Genomic DNA, 19,091 nt, shown 5'->3' on the forward strand with positions numbered 1-19,091 from the left:
TTTCGTTCTTTCGTTCTTTCTTTCTTTCTTTCTTGTGTCCTTACTTTGCTGGTGCCCTAATCCAGCACTGATCTTTTCAGACAAAGGTTTCTTATGCTGAGCAGGAAAGTGTGAAGGGGCATGTTCAGGTGAACATTGTTACAGCAGTCCCTGAGACTGGGATCTCGGATCACACATTCCTTGCTCCACAAATGTGCAAGTTCTTAGATTCTGCTTGTGTACAACATTGCAGACCACTGGTTTTTACTAGCACCAGTGCAGGCCAATGCATGCATCCCAAAGCTTTAGAATCCAGCTGATGAATCCATTACCTGAGGTTCATGCATTGCCAAGAAGAAGTTAGAATCATTTCCCTAAGACATCTAGAATTCTAGAGTTGTCGTACAAAAAGAAGAGCACGGGCATAAATATAACATTTGTTGGCACAGTAAGCAACGTTTTTGCCCCCTTGCCACTCAGAAAAGGAGAGTCATTAACTGTCATTGTGATAGGAGCATCAAGGAGCCACAGATGGAGCAACGGGAATCATTTACATGGAACATTAGTTTTAGGAGCTCCTTCAGGGCAGTCAAAGGAGGTGGCCTATGCATAATTTTCAACTTGCCAAGGCCCTAATGTGCCATAAACATAGAAGATGGGGACACAAGACAAAAAAATGCTATAAATGTGGGAGAAACCCCTCCCTTTGTGTCAAAGCAGCTATTTTTTCACATCAGACTCATACAACTCTTTCTTTCTGGCAGGAATCACTGTCAGCTCTAACGAACAGCAGGCATTAAACATTGTGGGGGATGAATTTTCCAGATACAATGAATGGTTTGTCTTATAATGTGGGACATGCAAAAAAAAATTTTTTTTTTCCTTTTGGATTGTTAGTTCATCTTCTAGCTCTTCGTCTTCTGACAGTTTACAATGATAGCCTAGACACATATGGTCAGCAGAATCCACCTCTAAAGTATTGTCTCTAAGCCAGAAAAAACCCTGCAACCTTAACACAATAAATAAAAAAAAACTGCAGCAGTTGGTGTTAAAACAAACTACTGTTCATGCCTACGTTGTACACATGCCATGCAAACTGGGATATATGTGTGCTCTAAATAAAGAATTTTTTATAGCTGAGAATAGGAATGGGCAAACTTATCAATTTCACTTTCTCTCAGTTTGTCATTTTTCCAATTTTAAGTTCAGTTCTCCACATTTCCACATCAGTTTGTGATTTTTTTTAAAATTCCACATGAAAATTTATCAGCCTTTTACTGTGAATTTGTCCTAATATACAAATGTTGCATGCAATTTTTGTCTTACACATTTTTGCAAAGCTTATTTTGCCTAATATTTATGTTTTCTCTAATATAATACATTTTTGAATGTTATTTTCAGTATTATATGCAACGTTATCCTATCTTGACCTGCCTGGGCCATGTTCCCCAAACTACATCCACCCACACGAGCCCATGAACAGGAGAACACAGTTACATCCTGCCTTGGCTATATGACCTGTTCCCAGCAGCAAGCAGGATCACACAGTCAAGGCAGCAGGATTCAATCCTCACTCATCATTTGATGAGAGGGGATTAAAGTGCTTCTCAAAATCACTGTTTAAAGCAGCCTGTGCACTTCACCAAGTGGGTGGAAGAAGCACACAAACTGTTTCAACAGTGCTTTTGAGAAGGCAGTGCCCATGATCCTGCTTCAGCTGAAACAGAAGAACTGGGGCTGCCTAAAAGCAGTTCTCAGGCGTGCTTTTTGAAGCATCCATCCCACTCTACTTCCCAAGGAGAAGTGACTAGCTGCTTCAGACAGCACCCACCCTTTAAGTAAGTGGGCTGCAGCAGTGGGGTTGGGGAATCTTGACCACCCCACCCACTGCCACCTACTCACTCAAAGGAAGATTGGCCTCATCCTCTTTTGAGAATCACTTTTGAGAAATGCTTTAAGGCATCCCCAGCACTCCATTTCAGCTGAAAGGGCAGTGGGGTTGCTACTTTAATGTACTTCTCAAAAACTCTATTTGACTCAACCACAGTCCCTGCACTCATATTTCAGGCTGAAATGTGAGCATGGAGGTTGTCATAAAGCCTTTACAAGTTTCCCCACATTCCCTTTTAAAATGTTGCAATTGGGAGCTTAAAGGGGGAGGGGAAAATCTGGAATACTGTGCATTTGCCGGGTGGGCAGCCCCATTCCTCTGTCAATCACATGAAATCATTTCATTGAGAGACCACGTGGTCCTACTCACCTGTCAAATTTGTCCTGCAAGGCCAATCCTGATAATAATCTATCTCATGGAGCCAAAGTTTCCCCACCCCTGCTTTACTTTAATATACAGTGGTACGTCTGGTTGTGAACGGGATCCATTCTGGATGCCCATTTGCAACATGAAAAGCCCACAACCTGAAGCACCATATCTGCACAGGTGCACGGCGTGATTTGGTACTTGTGCGCATGCACAAAGCACGATTTAGTGCTTCTGTGCATGCGCGAGTGGCAAAACCCAGAAGTAACCCTTTCCGGTATTTCCAGGTCACCGCGGAACGCAACCTGAAAAAATGTATCAAGAAGCAAACGTAACATGAGGTATGACTGTACATATTTTGTACACATTACATGGCTGGAAAACTGCATTGCAAAAAAATAAATAAATTGCCTATTGTTTCTGAAAGTGCAGTTGAGGTAGATTCAGCTTTAAATATGAATTGGCTTTTCCCCCTTTCTCTAGCTTAGAATGACAATACACTGTATACTGTATAATGAACACTCCAGTGCTTAGTGTCTCCTTTGATACTCCCACCTACCCACACCTGTTTCACAGTGAGGCCAATTTTTGCCAGGACTTCAGTAACTTTGGACTTATCCAGACTTCCACTTGTCCCACCCCTTTCCCAAGGGAAAACCCACTCACTACTGCTGAATTGTAGCAAATGAATTGTAGCAAATGTCTATCAGGTTTTTCACAGACTGATGTTTGCTCCAAATCAGCACTAAAGAGCACGTTTTCCCGGGGAATGTGGCAGGAGGAACAAAAAAGCACTAGAGCCATGTCTAGAAAGCATAGGACAAACAGAAGCCCTTGGACTGGATATTTTCGGAGTCATATACAAGATTGCGTTCTGAAAGGCTTCTCATTTCCAATGTTTTGGGAGCATTAGAGATTGCCTGACAAAAACCTTAAAGAAAGTTTGGTTGGTTACCAGCTCTTTGTCCATATCAGATGCAGGATTGCATGAAGGGGTATGTTACTCATACTTTACAGGCATATGATGCGAGAACAGAAAGCACTACAGAATTGGCCGCAGTCTGGGCACTGATTGGCTGCTCCCAGTATAAATACTGCAGAATAATAATTTTGAGGTTTCCTCTCATTGTTCCTCCTGAAGCTCCTACTGCTGTCCTTTTGTTCTTATTCCAGCATTACAATGGCTCCTCTGTATGCATAGGAAGCTTTCTTATACCAATTCAGACCACTGGCCTATACAGCGCAGTATTGTTCACACTAATTAGCAGCCCATTTTCAGGCTGGGGTTTCTCACAGCCCACCTGGAAATGCAGGTAACTGAACCTGGGACCTTCTGCATGCAAAGCAGAGGCTCTCTACCACTGAGCCATGATCCTTCCTTTCTGGACATCTGCTTTATCTCTCCAATATGCTGACCCGAATGTGAATTATTCACCTCTTGTGCTCCTGCCATCTCTGAGCTCACCCCCCCCCGGGTGTCAGTAGTACCAGTCTTCCCCCTGTACCTTCCCAATCTCCACAACTGCCCCATGGACAATGACCAGCATCTGGATCCCAATTTCCCATTGGCTTTGACTTACTGACTAGTTTGGGCATGGAGATTGAAATCTCCTTTTGATGGCTCAATGTAGGCGGCCCAGACTTTGCAAATGCTGTTCCTGCCCCGACTACCCTTGAGTCGCTCACGTGGCACCTTAGCACCTTCCATATTCTTTCTCCTTTCCCATCTTCCCTATTCTCTCCATAACATCCCAAGCTGTAGATGATGGCAGGCTCCAATGACACATCTCTCTGGGTTTGCCCTCCTGCCTGCACATATACGCATGAGCCCAGCCCTTTGTCTTTTGTTTACAGGCCATTCCTCCTCGCTTCACTTCCAGATTTACCACGTTTAGAAAGACAACGTGACCTACTTAGGCTCCCTGACCTAGTTATAGCAGAAACACTGACTCCAAATGCTCACTCTAGGAAAAAAAAGAAGAAAAAAGGACAAAGGCAGTGGAGCATGGAGAGAAATATTATCATGATTGTTGCTAATGAAAACAAACCCACCCGTATTGAGCTGCCTGCTGTTGCCTTTTTCAATCACTGCTGTTTCCCTGAGGGATACTAGGCGTTCAGCTGCTCTTCCACTTCTGCAACTCTGGCACTACCATCCAGCACCATCCTGACCTTTCCTTTATTTTCTCTGCTGCTCAAACCTTAAACTATCTTTCTTTCTTTCTTTTTTAAAAAAAGTATTGGCTGCAGTAGCCTGCTTGCTCATGAGAACATAAAAAGAACCCTGCTGGATTTAACCAATGGCCCATTTAGTCCAGCATTTCATTTCCACCATGGCCAACCAGATGTCATTGAGAAGCTCACAAGCAAGACATGAGCACAACAGCACCCTCTCCACCTGAGATCCCCAGCAACTGATATAAGAGGCATGTTGCCTCTGGGTTGGATGAGGTAACTGTTAGGTGGATTTGTAGCTAGTTGACTGACTGAACCCAAAAAGTGCTCATTGATGGTTTCTCGCCCTCCTGAGAAAAAGTGACAAGTGAAGAGCCGCAGGGTTCTGTCCTGGGCCCGTTGTTGTTCAACGTCTTTATGAAGGGCCTGGATGAAGGAATTGAGGGGATGCTCATAAAGTTTGCAGATGATGCCAGATTGGGAGGGGGTAACTAAAGCTGCAGAAGAGAAAAATCGGGATTCAATATGACCTAAACATATTGGAAAAGTGAACCAACAAAATAAATTTCAATAGAGACAAATGTAAGGTTCTGCACTTAAGCAGGAAGACCCAGATGCACAAATATAAGATGAGAGACACCTAGCTTACTAGTAGTACATGTGAAATCTTGGTGGACCACAAGCTTAACATGAGTCAACAGTGTGATGCAGCAGCAAAAAAAAGCTAACCCTATTCTAGGCTGCATCAACAGAAGTATAGTGTCCAGATCAAGGGATGTAATAGTACCACTCTGTTCTGCCTTAGTCAGACCACACTTGGAATACTTTGTCCAGTTCTGGGCACCACAATTTAAGAAGGATGTTGACAAGCTGGAACGTGTGCCGAGGAAGGCAACCAAGATTATCAAGGGTCTGGAAACCAAGCCTTATGAGTAACGGTTGAAGGAGCTGGGTATGTTTAGCCTGGAAAAGAGGAGATTGAGAAGAGATATGATAGCCATCTTCAAATATCTTAAGGGTTGTCACATGAAGATAGAGCAAGCTTGTTTTCTCCTGCTCTGGAGGATAGGACTCAGACCAGTGGATTCAAGGTCCAAGGAAGGGGATTCTGATGGAACATCAGGAAGACCTTTCTGACATTAAGAGGTGCTTGACAGTGGAACATTGTCGACTTTCCTTCCTTGGAGGTTTTTAAGCAGAGGTTGGATGGCCACCTGTCATGGATGCTTTAGTTGAGATTCCTGTATTGCAGAGGCTTGGACTATATGACCCTTGGGTCCCTTATGACTCAATGTTTCTAAGAGATGGCAAATGTTTTACCTGCTCTGCAGTTGTTCTAACAGTTGTGTCTCTCCTGTCTCTGATGGGGCTTCATTGCACTCTATAGATAACAGTGTGAAGAGAGAGAAAAGTGGCAGCACGTTTGTGTCTCTTGAAACAGCTACTTCTATCCTCTCACTTGCTTTCTGACTTGCTTCACTTCATCTTTTTCTTCTAATTCTTCTGCAAATCTGCAGGAAATGAGAAGAGACCCAACAAGCAGGAAGTAGTGCTGTCAAGATAGTAAGATAAGGAAGTGAACCAGCATACCTCTAACTAAAGATCTAGCAGCACAGCAGCCGTAACAAAAAGTGAAAGGAAGTTAGAGGGAAATCCAAATTTACCTGCTACCAGACTTGCACAAAACAGAGCTTTGCATCCTCCCATGGCTCTGCTTCCAAACATGTTGATTCAGGTTTTAGAAGGAAAGCATAAAGAGAGTTTTGGATCTGCAAGGGGAGATTCACTTAAGAAGATTCAAAGGCTAACTTACGAATGTACCAAACTAACAATTTTTTCAACAAGGCAGTGTATTTTAAGAGCATCTATTATTTTCATTTTTATATCTTCTGATAACCGGAAAGTCAAAGTACTCCTAAGAAATAGTCATAAGTGGGTTGAAATACTGGTGCAAATATTTCCACCCATCTTCAGTGCTCACGTCTCATCTCTCTAGTTGACATATGTCCGAGAAGCAGGGCTGGCCTGCCCATGAAGCAGTGCCCCCACCCTTCCAGCCTCTTCCATCATGGTCAGAAAAGTGGCACTGGCAGTGATGCTGGCTTCTAGTAAGATCTCTTGAGATCTTGACAAAATATCACAAATTCTCAAGTGCATGAGATCTCATGAGATTTTGGCGAGATCTCATGAGATCTCACTAGAAACCATTGGTAGTAGCATCGTTGCTTCACAGGCACTGCAACACTTCTCAAGTAAGGGAGGTAGCAGTGGGGTAGGGCAGTGCTGGGGCAGTGGCGGGGGGGCATCACCTTAGGCAGTAGAACAGGACATGTTGCCCCTGTCAAGAATTATACCCTGGCATGCTGTTGGACACATTAGCAAACGAGGACTTACGAACCTCTGCTGAACACAATGCCACACGAATAGGAGTACAGTGGTACCTCGGGTTACATACGCTTCAGGTTACAGACTCCGCTAACCCAGAAATAGTGCTTCAGGTTAAGAACTTTGCTTCAGGATAAGAACAGAAATCGTGCTCCGGCGGCGCGGTGGCAGCAGGAGGCCCCATTAGCTAAAGTGGTGCTTCAGGTTAAGAACAGTTTCAGGTTAAGAACGGACCTCCGGAACGAATTAAGTACTTAACCTGAGGTACCACTGTACATGATTGCCTCCTTATCCCTGTCCCCACTGCCTACAAAAGCAGCGATGAACCACCTAGAGCTTTTGATGATTAAGCAGTGTATAAATCCTGTTAAATAAAAATAAACAAATATTTAAAATGGACCTAATGGCTGCACATTCAGGAACAATACCCTTTCACCTCATATCCTTTCCAAACTCACGAATTGTCTCCACTTCAGGCTGCCTGCAAACTCAGGAAGGTGCACTTATTGTTGATACTTCCTTCATGCATCAAAGCTTTCATTCAGAACATTGCAATGAAATCTTTGTCTACGCATTGTTGGTTTTAACTCTTGCTTTTCCACACAGAGAAGCTGACTGGACTGGCAGCTGAATCTTTATTTGACACTGATGAAAGTGTTGTGTCTTCCGCCACACTTGAAGCAGCAGGCTAGTTTGGAGGGCGGGTCAGGAGATGCTATGTAGCAAATGCAGTTCTGCCTTCCATTGTGCACCCCAGCATCTGCTGCCTGAGGCATTTGCCTCACATTGTCTAATGATAGGACAAGCCCTCTAAATACCCGTAAGGCAAAAAAAGTCATTACACCTGCAGCTAATGCATTCCTCATGTTGTTACTATCCCTTCTTTGTATAGTACATTTTAAAGTTTTCACCTAACCCCACAGCCAGCTGGCGTGAGGTAGGCTAGTTCTGAGTGATTGTGTCTTGGCCCTTGCCGCTGATTGAGCTTCATGGACAACCTCCCCCCCCCCTCCAAATCCATATAATTTATCCACTGAGCCACAATGAGACATTATGGGGGAAAGTCACTGAAGGAGATATTTTTTTATAAGCACATTCTCATTTAGCTTTACCACAGTGAATAACTTTTGTGTCCTTTGTTTTAAAAGAAACTTAATTTCTCATTTCAGGCTCTAATCATTTTTGTGTACCTTGCTGGGATCAAGCTGTGTTTCAGCTCCATTACTGTTTATGAAATGTACTTATTTTCAATGTCACAAAGTAATCTGTTGCATGCAAAACCTCGCTATGTACAATTGTGATAAGCACACATTAAAATCTGCTTCCGTCCAACGACAAGTGTGAGATTGACTTCAAGATGGCAGCGCTAATGATGATGGCTATGATCATCATAATGATGATGATAAATGACTTCTGTTTATTCCTCTTTGAGGTAATGAGCCTTTAATGTCAACAACACTTTTTCACGGGTGCAGGCCTAGAAATCTACTAGGTTTCTGAGGATTTTATCTATTTATCTATTTATTCTTAGAGCTGCAAAGTTACCATTTAGATTTCAGAGTAGTTTTCTTTCTTCGCCATCCAGAGCTGAGGGGTTAAACAGATGGATAGTACCTTCTCATGGAGGGTCAAGGAAGGACCACACCAATGTCTGAGTGGGAAATCCCACACTTATCATTGAAGAAGAAGAAAAAGAGGAGGAGGAGGAGGAGTTTGGATTTGATATCCCACCTTTCACTCCCCTTCAGGAGTCTCAAAGTGGCTAACATTCTCCTTTCCCTTCCTCCCCCACAACAAACACTCTGTGAGGTGAGTGGGGCTGAGAGACTTCAAAGAAGTGTGACTGGCCCAAGGTCACCCAGCAGCTGCATGTGGAGGAGCAGGGATGCGAACCCGGTTCGCCAGATTACGAGACTACCGCTCTTAACCACTACACCACACTGGCTCTCACATGGACCATGCACAACTATTGTGGAACGCAAGGTGAGTTATCTCTCCTTTGTTTCTATGATTGTACAGAAGACACATTTTTTCTCCCCACACAGCAAAGCAACTGCACCTCATGCAAATATCTCCTGCACTTTCCCCCCTCGCTAATGTAGAATATTTCAAACAAATGCATTAAACCCAAATTCCAGACACACTGGCTACATTTCTGATGGCACCCTCTGATTAAATTTTCAGATGTCTGTAAGCATTCCCAAGCCACTGTGTATTGGGTCCCCTTCACAGTTAGGTTTATGTTATTAGTATTGACAATCGTTCACTTGAAACCTAGGCCAGGACTGAAATCCCGTCTCGTCACTTATCTCTCCATTTTTATCTTGTTTGCTTCCTCTCATCATTTCAAATAAATACTCTCCTTCATAAAGATCCTCTCTTTTTTTCTTCTTCTTTTTTTGCAAGGAGGGGAGGACTGCAAAAATGGGAGCAAACGGGTAAGCCAAAGTGAGCTAAAAAGACAGGCATGAACAAGAAGAGGAAGCTTTAGTTTTCAGTATTGATGACATTATCCCGCCCCACTATAAAATCTCTCTTGGGTAAACTTAGCACTGTAGGGAATACCCCTGTTTCCCTTAAGGAAGCAGGAAATGAAAAGAATGGGCAGGAGACTTTACAAAGGAGGAATGAGCGCGGGGGTATAGCAACAAAATATGCCCTTTGCTGAAGCTCGTATTTTGGTAAATATTTGACATAATATTCCTCCTTTTGTAATGGAAAACTCAGCATAAAGTTGCCCCTAAAGATTCAAGGGGAGAGCCATATCTGGAATTTGACAAAGAAGCATTGTTTGGTCACTGCAACACAGAGGGAAAGGAGGCAAAGATGGTTAAGAGAAGACATGGTGGGGATCAGGGAGCAATCCAGACCCAAGATCCAGCAGGAGGAGTGGAGTTTGGAATAGATAGATCTCTGGCTGGGTTTGGGCCAACAAGGGCTATGCTGTCCAAACTCAGCCAGAGATATGTCAGCATAGGCCAGTTAAAGCTCACTAAGCCTAGGCTGTGGGAAGTCTCAAAAATGGGGGGGACAGCGCAGGAGAAGACTTACCCCAATGCACCAATGCACCCCACCCCACAACATCATGGCGGTGCAGCATGACATCATGCTCCCCCTAGCCAGGCCAGGCCAACTCAGCCCACCATCCCTCACCCACTGCCAGCTGCCTTACCCAAAGGGATGCACAGAGTGAAGATGCTTCTTCGCATGCATCCCAGGTAGAGATCACCAGAGCACCTTCCAGGAGGGCACTCTGGCAAGCCTCCAAATGACGCCGCAAGGCCAAGCATCTTTGTCCTGACGCATCCTTTTGAGGATCACCATGGAATTTTGTGGGGGCCTATCCCCCTTCATGAAAATATTGTAGGGGCCCTGGCCCCCCTGCTTCCCCTCTTCCATATTCTGCTGAGCTTGGTCACATAATCTAGCAACCTAGTAGAAGCCACACTGGCAAAAGAGGTGGTGTAAATCAACCCCTATTTTAAAGGCTTGCTTTCCCTCTGCCATGCTCAGTTCAGCTGGCCGTAGCCTCACTGCCAAATGGAGTGTGTCATAGGAGCATGTGACTTCAGAATAACTTACCCTGACATAAATTATGCTGTTTTCCTACAGTTTTTATTGTTCTGCTCTACTGTTATGAATAGCTTGGATTACATGGGAAATGGCTTCATACCAGGTCAGACTTTTTGTCCATCCACCTCCCAGCATTGTCTGCTCTGACTGGCAGCTGCTCTCCAGGGTCTCAGGCAGATGTCATTCCCGTCATCTGCTACATCAGAGATGGGGAGCCTGTGGCTCATACTCAACTATAGGCCCTGCTCATGAAGACAGACAAGGTTTGCAATCTGATGGCATTTGGAGGGCCACACCTTCCCCATTCCAGCATTACCCAATCCTCTACCATCAGCACTTAGCTACTGTGTAAGAAGAACAATGCCCAATACTGTCAATGTGAGATTCAGATTTAGTTTGACACCAAGAGACTCTGTGTTGGCACGGATCCCTGCTAGCCACAGGATTAATTGGAGCTCACTGTATTTGTATTGGTGGAGGTTTGGGTGTTATTAATGCCAGAACTCAGACACTGTCTCCCTTCTTTTCCTCGTGTTGTACTGCTCAGACCTGGTCTCTCATGGTTAACTTGACACAGGAGTATTACTTGCTCACTGCAACATGGAGAGGAGAGGGAGAATGATTTGGGACAAAGGAATATGGCGTTATCTGAATGCCAGGCTCCTCAGTTGAGAAAGAAATGCTAATATAAGTGGTGAAGGCATGAGGAAGAATGAGATCCACTGAGGTGTGAAAGCAGCAGAGATGAGAGGCAAAGATTCACAGCAATGGAAGCCTTTACACCATCCAACTTTGCAGGGCAACCTCTTGACTCACAGCAGGAGGGACCCATGAGCAGCTGCTGTGAAAACACATTAGGAAACTCCACTGCCTTTCTAAAGCAGGCATTCCCACCACCACCTGGGTGGGAGACGGCTTGGAAATCAGACTTTTAAAGGGCTGAGAAAAAAAATCACATGAGATCGGTGTCAATTGTTGGGTTCAGGCCAAATGAGTCGTGGAAACATCAGAACTTAATCTGCTGCTGAATCTTTATAAACTGAGGGTAACTTGGGTTGATCCAGAGGCGCAAACCATGCCTTTCCTCACTGACACTTCCTCACACATGCATACGCATAAACGTCTTCCCTCCCCCTATTAAAAATCAGCACTGAAAAAGACATTTAAAGGCACACACAAAACAAAACAGAACAACAGCAGACCCTCTCACAACAGGCAGTTAGTGGCCAAAGACCTGTCTTTGTCTGCCAGCAACAGAAAAGTAGAGAGAGGACCAGTCTAGCCTCTAATGGAAGGGAGTTCCACGGGATCCAGTATGGGGGACCATGTAAGGGGACCATGTAAGATTCCTGCATCGCAGGGAGTTGGGCTTTATCAGTGGTTCCCAAATAGCTAAGTACTGAGCACCCCTGCAAAAGTCAAGCCACGGACCCCCTATTTTGAAATTTTTGATATCTCTATGGTATTTTGTTATGTGAATGGTGCCACAGACCCCATGGGTGGGTTATGCAGTCCCCCTGGGGTCCATGGTCAACCAACTGGGAACCACTGGACTAGATGATAACCAAGGTTCCTTCCAACTCTATAGTTCTATGGTTTTATTAAGCGTCTCTCTAAGCCCAAGGTATGGAGTTCCCATAATCTCTGACTATTGGTTATGCTGGCTAATGGGAGTTGAACTTCAACAGTATCTGGAGGTGGCCCTCATGTTATCAACCTCTGCTCTGAGCAGCATAATAGCTATAGGTAAAAGGTAAAAGAGGATTTTAAATGGAGAACCAAATGAACAGACTGGTCAAGGTCTAAATTCTATTGTCAATTTTTGGTTTTACTTTTCATATGGTCTCTTTTTGGTTTTATTTATTTGGTCCACACCTTCAGAATGGAATATTAATGCATATAATAAATAAATGAAATAATACTTGAGGAACCATGCACAATTAAGTCATGTCTCCATCCCCATCCCAGAACACACCTGCAACTCTCTTCAAAAGGGGTGGAATCTATGCAATGCACCTAGGAAACAATATGCAACTAGTGAACTAGTATTTCTCTTATCAAAAGTGAATGTTGCACAGTGTATCTAGGATCACTTGCTGTGGGGGGAAGTGTGTTCACATGTGCACCACTGATTACTATGCATGGCCTAACTAAATGGAACATAATTCATGTGAACATAAGGTAAACTGCACAACAGTTTCCACAAATTCTAGAAGGTCTTTCTCTGCCAAGGTGTAATAAGCTGAATTCCTACTTCAGACCCAAGCTGATCTCATGAAATTGCCCCTGCTGGTTTTAGTTCTCCTAGTAATGAGTAGTTCCCTGCTTACTCATAGCAGCTTTACTAAAAGGGACCAACTCCAGATACCACTCACTGCACTCAGGATGCAGCTTCTGCTAACTTTGGTTTCCTAAACTTGTCCAAAATAAGATGCAATGGTTTCTTAAAACAGCCCCTGGAGCAACTGGACACCACTGTTTTGATTGCTGCATATCTTCTCTATGTATTATATATCTGTATTGGTTTTCAGTGGGGAAAACATTTGTTGCTTTTAGCACACTTATAAGTTTAAATAAAAACAAATATATCTGTATTGACTCGAGTTATTATGCTCGGCTTCATACAGCATAAGTGGTTCAAATAAAAATAGATTGGCTATAGTAAATGTGCATCAGTTCCAATAATAACAGAGGCAGCTTCAAGAAGCACAGGAGTTTAATTTTAATGCACTTTGGATTGACAAAGCAAAGGAAAGAAGACTGGGTTTAGAACAGCTTTTAGTCTAAATTTTATGTCTGAGTTCTTTTATGCTGCAAGGTGAGAATGTTTGCCAGATTTACAAAACACAACTATGTGATTAAAAAATGTCTGCATATATACATGCCAGAAGGAGGATGCAAGTCTCTTTTGCCAAGTTGAACAAGCGAGAAAACTACAAATGTAAGCCGAGTGTCAAAGAAATTTAAGATCCTGTGGAATTCACACTTGTGGCCACAGCAAGCATCCTCCACAAGCCATACCCTCTGGGCAGTTGTGCCTTTCAATGGGACACTCTGAGTTAGCTGGTAGTTTGGCTCTGCATATTCACACTACACCAGCAATTACCAAACAGTGTGACAGGGAACTCTAGTCTGCTTCAAGGAAGGCAGAAGCAGACCTAGGAACAATGAAGCCTTGATAATGTGCAAATAGTTACTTCCTGAGTCAAGAGGCAGTACTTGAAGACAGAACTCCAGAAGGTTGGGTAGAACCTAGAACAGATTTGAGGGATGCAGGGGGAAGTGAGAGGAAAGTTTCCATTGCTAAAGGAAAATCTTTGTCCCGATGGAACCATAGATGTAGTGCTATGTTGCATACAGTTTAAGAGATCAATGTGCAGTTGGGTTAGTAGCAAAGTAAAGCAGAGGTTTTATGGACAGTAGAGTCTTAACCTGGATAGACACTGGTGCGCACAAAATCTTTGGTGCCAATTCTGATCATCTGTGACTATGGGCCATGCTGGCTGGGGCTGATAGCAGCTCTAGTTCAACAATAAAACCTGGAGTAATGATTGTAGCTGATAAGGGTGGTGGAGACTGAGGAATCTCCATCATGAATCTCAAGGGTCTGTGAGGAGGGGTTCCCCTCAGCTGTTTTGCCACTTGGTCCAGTCACCCTGGGGCAAATATGTAAATGTCACTATGAGGCCTCATCATAGCGCTCTGCCAACATGGTGCCCTGTAAGCCAATTGTGAACCCATTCACACTCTCACACACACACACACACACACACACCAAACTGCATATGGATTTTGTCATGGCACAACTGCCCAATTATTATAAACTGACCCCAACAAAGACCAGTGAAATAGGCTTGTATTTTGCCTCAGATTAATACAATATTGATTGATTGATTGATTGATTGATTGTAAACATTAAGTGCTTTCCTAATGAACATTTTTTAAAAAATGCCTGAATCTTGAAGATGGCAAATATTTGATCAACAATCGTTCCAAAAAAAGTTACTGATGAAATAAGAAAAATCACCTTATAAAGAGATTGACTAGTAAGAATGCCCATGTGTCTGAGCAGATATTCCTGGCTTGGGAGGCACTAAGATTGAGGTCTACCACCCAACTCACAATGCTGTGTGGCTGGCATTGTTGGGGGAATAAATTCCACATTTAACAAAAAATAAATAAATGTATGCCTCATATTTGATTCCGATTGTCGTTCTTCTCATAATACATGGATGGTTTATGCTGAAGAATTTCTCAAAATGGATCTTTTCAGGCTATCCAGCAAACAATTATATCCAGCATGTGAATTTATAATTACTCTGTAAAATCACTATATTAACTAGTGAATTCATAATTATTGTACATGCATATTGAGCATTTGCTTTGTTTATGTCCTACTGTGTGCTACATCAATTTGCACCAGCGCATGATGCACGTGCTATTCTTGTTTGTTGTTATTTGTGATTTATTTCTATTATATATTCTTTCTGTACATTTGCAATTGGTTTTTCGTTTTGTTTCCTGCTTTTGTCTACCAGAGGCCTGCCTCTTTTTTTCCTTTTCTTGCTGGACATAGAAAGGAGGCAAATGAAGATGAAAGAGAGCTGCCATCAGCATGAAGCAGCAGACCTGTTGTGCATATTTGCTGTGCCCTGTGTCCTCTTCTGGATAGGCTATATGCCTCCAGAACAGTAAGCTAGAACTCATGGGTACTGCCTATCAGCTAGAGTTACTCAGAAGCAACTTCTGCATTGCGCTTAACAGAGTTGGAGAACAAGATTAGGAACAGCAGGGGACCCAGAAGTTCAGGACCTGGGACAGCTCCCAGGCATAGCCAATGCTCTACCAACATGTCGGAGTCCCTGCAATAGCTTAACTTAGATCTCATAACCTCCAGCAGAAGCTGAGGACTAGAGATGGGGAAGAAATCTGATTCTCTTCACAGAACGATCAAATCTTCACTTTCTGAAACAATATGAGAAGTGAAACACAGCCATCCTTTGAAATTTGCACTTACCTGAATGTTGTGATACAGGTCTCCAACCAATGTGTGTCTAAAAGCATTCATTAGGTACTGTGGGGGCTCTGCCCCACTGCTTATTTCACTTGACAACCCCCCTGACTGCTCCGCAAGATACTAATTGCTGAATTGCACTAAAACGTTAAAGAATTTACACGAGGGGTGTGGTTTTTTTTAACACTAGTTGCTACACAAATGTGAACTGAATTTGAGATTGGGGAAGAGAGAAGTGGAATGAACCAAAGCTGAGAGAACCTTCTATCCTTAGTGAGGACTGCCAGAGCCCAAATTCTCAATCAAAGCAGCAGAGAGTTAGATGTCCAAAAGTATTGCATTGCGCTGCAGCTGCGTGACCTAAGAGCCATTTGATTCTTTTCTCCCCTGGAGACCCCTTAGAGATTAAATTGCCAAGGGTTGAATGCCCCAATTAAGATCCCAGAAGCTCTGACCCACCCAGCTTGTTTTCAAAGCCAGAAACATGTTCCCCCTTTTCAAAGAGATATGAGGAATTCAACATCTGATGCCAAGTCTGGTGAGTTATGTGGGTCATGCAATCTCCTAGGAAGAGAACAAGTAGCTTGAGATGAAATTCTGAGGAGTGACTAAGAGAAAGGTTTGGGGCTCCGGTCTCAATACTAAGTGGCTTGCACTGCTAAGGCAGTAGTCTGAAACAATGTTGTGAACTACCTGGGAAACCCAAAGAAATGGTTTTTTCCCCCTAGTCAAAGTGCTTTCCTTGCTTATTGCATTGTTTCCTGGGCTAAATGTCTTCTGCTCTGAAGACACAGGCAGAGCAGAAGGGTGAGCACTGCTCTACCACTGGGATCTAGTGCACCAGCACTCACTAGCTCCTACTAAATAGCACAAATGACAAGAAGTTGCTGGAGGTGACAAGGTGGGGGAGTGGAAGGTGGGCTCTAGCCTGTCCCTAGCGTGGAACCCTGGAGTGAGAAATAGGGCCTGATTTCTCTGTTCCATCAAAATCCCTAGAAGCTTCCAGTCTCTGGGCCATCTGTCTGTCCCTCGTGGGACCATCTGTTCACAATGATCATCCCTCCCAGGACACTGTGTTCACTGTGACTGGCAGACTGAAGCATGCCAGAAGCTGTGAGAAAGCAACAAGCAGCCTATAAATGTGGAATTTCTATTTCCAGCATGTGAAGCATGTGTGCGCCTCCCTTGTTTTCCTGTACACCACAATGCAAGGCATTCAAAGACATGGCCCAAAAATAGAACAAAATCTGTAGCCATGATTCCTATATAGCTAAATGCTCACTGGAGAAGCACATAGCGGAGACAGGCAAAACTTGCATGAATGGGAGTTTTCCCAGGAATATGCAAAGATACCAGTGAAGTGTTAACAGTTCCTCAATGGAGGGTATTCTTTTCTGTGTGTAAGTACTAAAGCTAGCGTATTTTATTTTGCTTACTGTTTTGGGAACAGTTAATTAGATAGATTTGCATTAAAATGTGAATCGGACCAAATTTCATCCCCATCCCTGATTGCTGCATGGCTTCCACATATTTTGGGCAAATTTTCCAAGAGTGTAACAAATGCACTTCCTCTCTGGACCCTAATTTTGGAGAAGCGAAATCTTAGCTTTTATCTTATACTAAAGGGCCATCATATGTCAGTGCTATATGAATGAAAGCATGTATTCCAGATGTCCCAATTCAGCGAGGATACCCACATTTTGGTGTGCCCTGGTGTCTCTCAGCTATAAAATGGGGCTGCATACTGAAAGATGCATGCACATGTATTTATTATATGCATTTGACTTCCTGTTCCCAACACCACATTGCAATTAGAAAATATATAAAGAAATAATACATTATAGATGGCTTAATGCCAAAACTGGTTTTGTACTTGCAAATAACTTAGAAGCCTACTATGCAAGCATCGAAATATAATTAAAATATACAATCCCATGAAAATGATTGATTGATTGATGTGGAGAGGTATGCTGAGCCAAGCCTGAGTGGAAGTCCTCCTCACCATTTCTCCTCTGTGCTGTATTTGTGCATTACAGTAATAACGTGCTTCATTACTTTGAAGCAGTTGTTCCAGTTGGTGATACCCACCGTAGTTTGTTTCCCATGTTGATCTTTGTCTCAGTTCAGCCCAGCTGGCACTGCCGCAGTATTACCCAGTGAACACCCAGAACAGCTGTGCAGTGGCACCATGCAGTGGTTGAGTGAGCAATGAGTAGAGGGGTGCACATCTTTGCAGCCCTTGGAGTAGAATATTGCTCATACGTAGCTGGATCTTTCCTTCAACAGTGTTGGATCAGCATAGTTGACAGGTTGAGATAGGCAGCTGGACAACACAGAAAGAGGCCAGATAGCACTCTACGCTTCTTGCCTGTGAACAGCCACTTGCGAGTAAAGCTCAGATTGATTTGCCAGAGAGCAGGGGCAGCCCAAGATGTTTTTCTGCCTGAGGCGAAATGCTGCCCCACTGCCACACCTGCAATGAGTTAGGGATGTGAAGCTCTGCAAGGGCTTCCCCTTAAGGGAGCATTAGTACATGAAATTATTGTTCCTCCAGTTACATTTTATCTCTAGAAGGATCTGAAGCTGAAGCTGATCAATCCCCTCTTTCTCCTTGTTGAGGAAAAGAAACATTTATTGCCACTCTTACTGCAGCCTCACCTCCTGACACAATATTATCTCACAGCAACCTGCCCAGTAAGCAAATTGCTTCTTTTGGCCCCAACACAGTCTCTGCATGAAGCCTGCAATATTGATTCTGACACTGCACTGGCACATGTGGGACAATTCCAGGAGGTGAAGAATCAATGAGGCCACAATTGCGCCTTCACAGCCAGAGCTATGGGAGGCAAAGAAGGATGTGTGAACAGCACGTAAGTGGAAAAAAACAAACAAATGTTGGAAATCCTCAGCTGACTCAGCACAAAAGCAGAGCGGCCATATGAACAGACACAGCCATGGCTGCTACTACTACTGCTACTACTAGTAGTGGGACCTGCAACAAGCAAGCAAGCAAGCAAATAAATAAATAAATAAATAAATCATCTACTCGTACTTCTTTTACCGTATTTAGTGGACTCTTGTAGTGTGTAGTGCACCTGTTCAGGTTCCACTTAGCTGGGACGGAATGAAAGGATGTTATTCCGCAGCAGTTCCCACCATGCCTGGAGGATTGGTCCAAGAATGGGAATGTTGATAGACTCCAACTTCAGCTGATCTTTTTTTGCTTATGGAGTCCTACAATGACCCAACTTACCTCCCACAGTTTTTGAACATCTTCATGAAACTGCTGGGTTCCTTGAGTTCACTGTGAATAGGGAATGATTGTTAAACCACTCTGAGAAATATAGCTCTAGGAGGGGAATATGGGTCTCCTAACAACTCTCAACACCCTTAACAAACTACAGCTGCTAGAATTCTTTGGGGAAGCCATGGTGCTTAAAGTGCTATCATAGTGCTTTAAACATGTAGTGTGAATGTAGCCCAAGAGAAGGGAATGCAACTAGCATTTGGCAAGGAAGTCTAGTCTTTGCACCCCTTGGAAGAGACCTAGTGCCTATAAGCAAAAGAATGAGTGAGGAATGTAATGTAGGATATATGTTTTAGAAAAAGGTACTGTATTTATGGTAGCAGATAAAGGATCTGAACAAAAGCATCGTGGAAGTAAGGATGGGAAGTCAAAATGCTAAGGGAATGTTGTATTAAAACTGA

General features: G+C 43.5%; 1 long non-coding RNA gene across 1 annotated transcript; it reads right to left on the minus strand.

Annotated features, from left to right (window-relative positions):
* Positions 1-4,254: 4,254 nt before the first annotated feature.
* On the minus strand, positions 4,255-18,684 carry LOC128402434 (uncharacterized). Its single transcript, XR_008327692.1, has 4 exons — positions 18,445-18,684; positions 7,127-7,160; positions 5,732-5,858; positions 4,255-4,908 (listed from the first exon to the last, which is right to left on the minus strand). It is a non-coding gene; the product is annotated as an uncharacterized LOC128402434 (long non-coding RNA).
* Between the last annotated feature and the right edge of the window lie 407 nt (positions 18,685-19,091).

The sequence above is a fragment of the Podarcis raffonei genome, chromosome 1, assembly GCF_027172205.1.
Source record: "Podarcis raffonei isolate rPodRaf1 chromosome 1, rPodRaf1.pri, whole genome shotgun sequence".
Taxonomy (NCBI): Eukaryota; Metazoa; Chordata; class Lepidosauria; order Squamata; family Lacertidae; genus Podarcis; species Podarcis raffonei.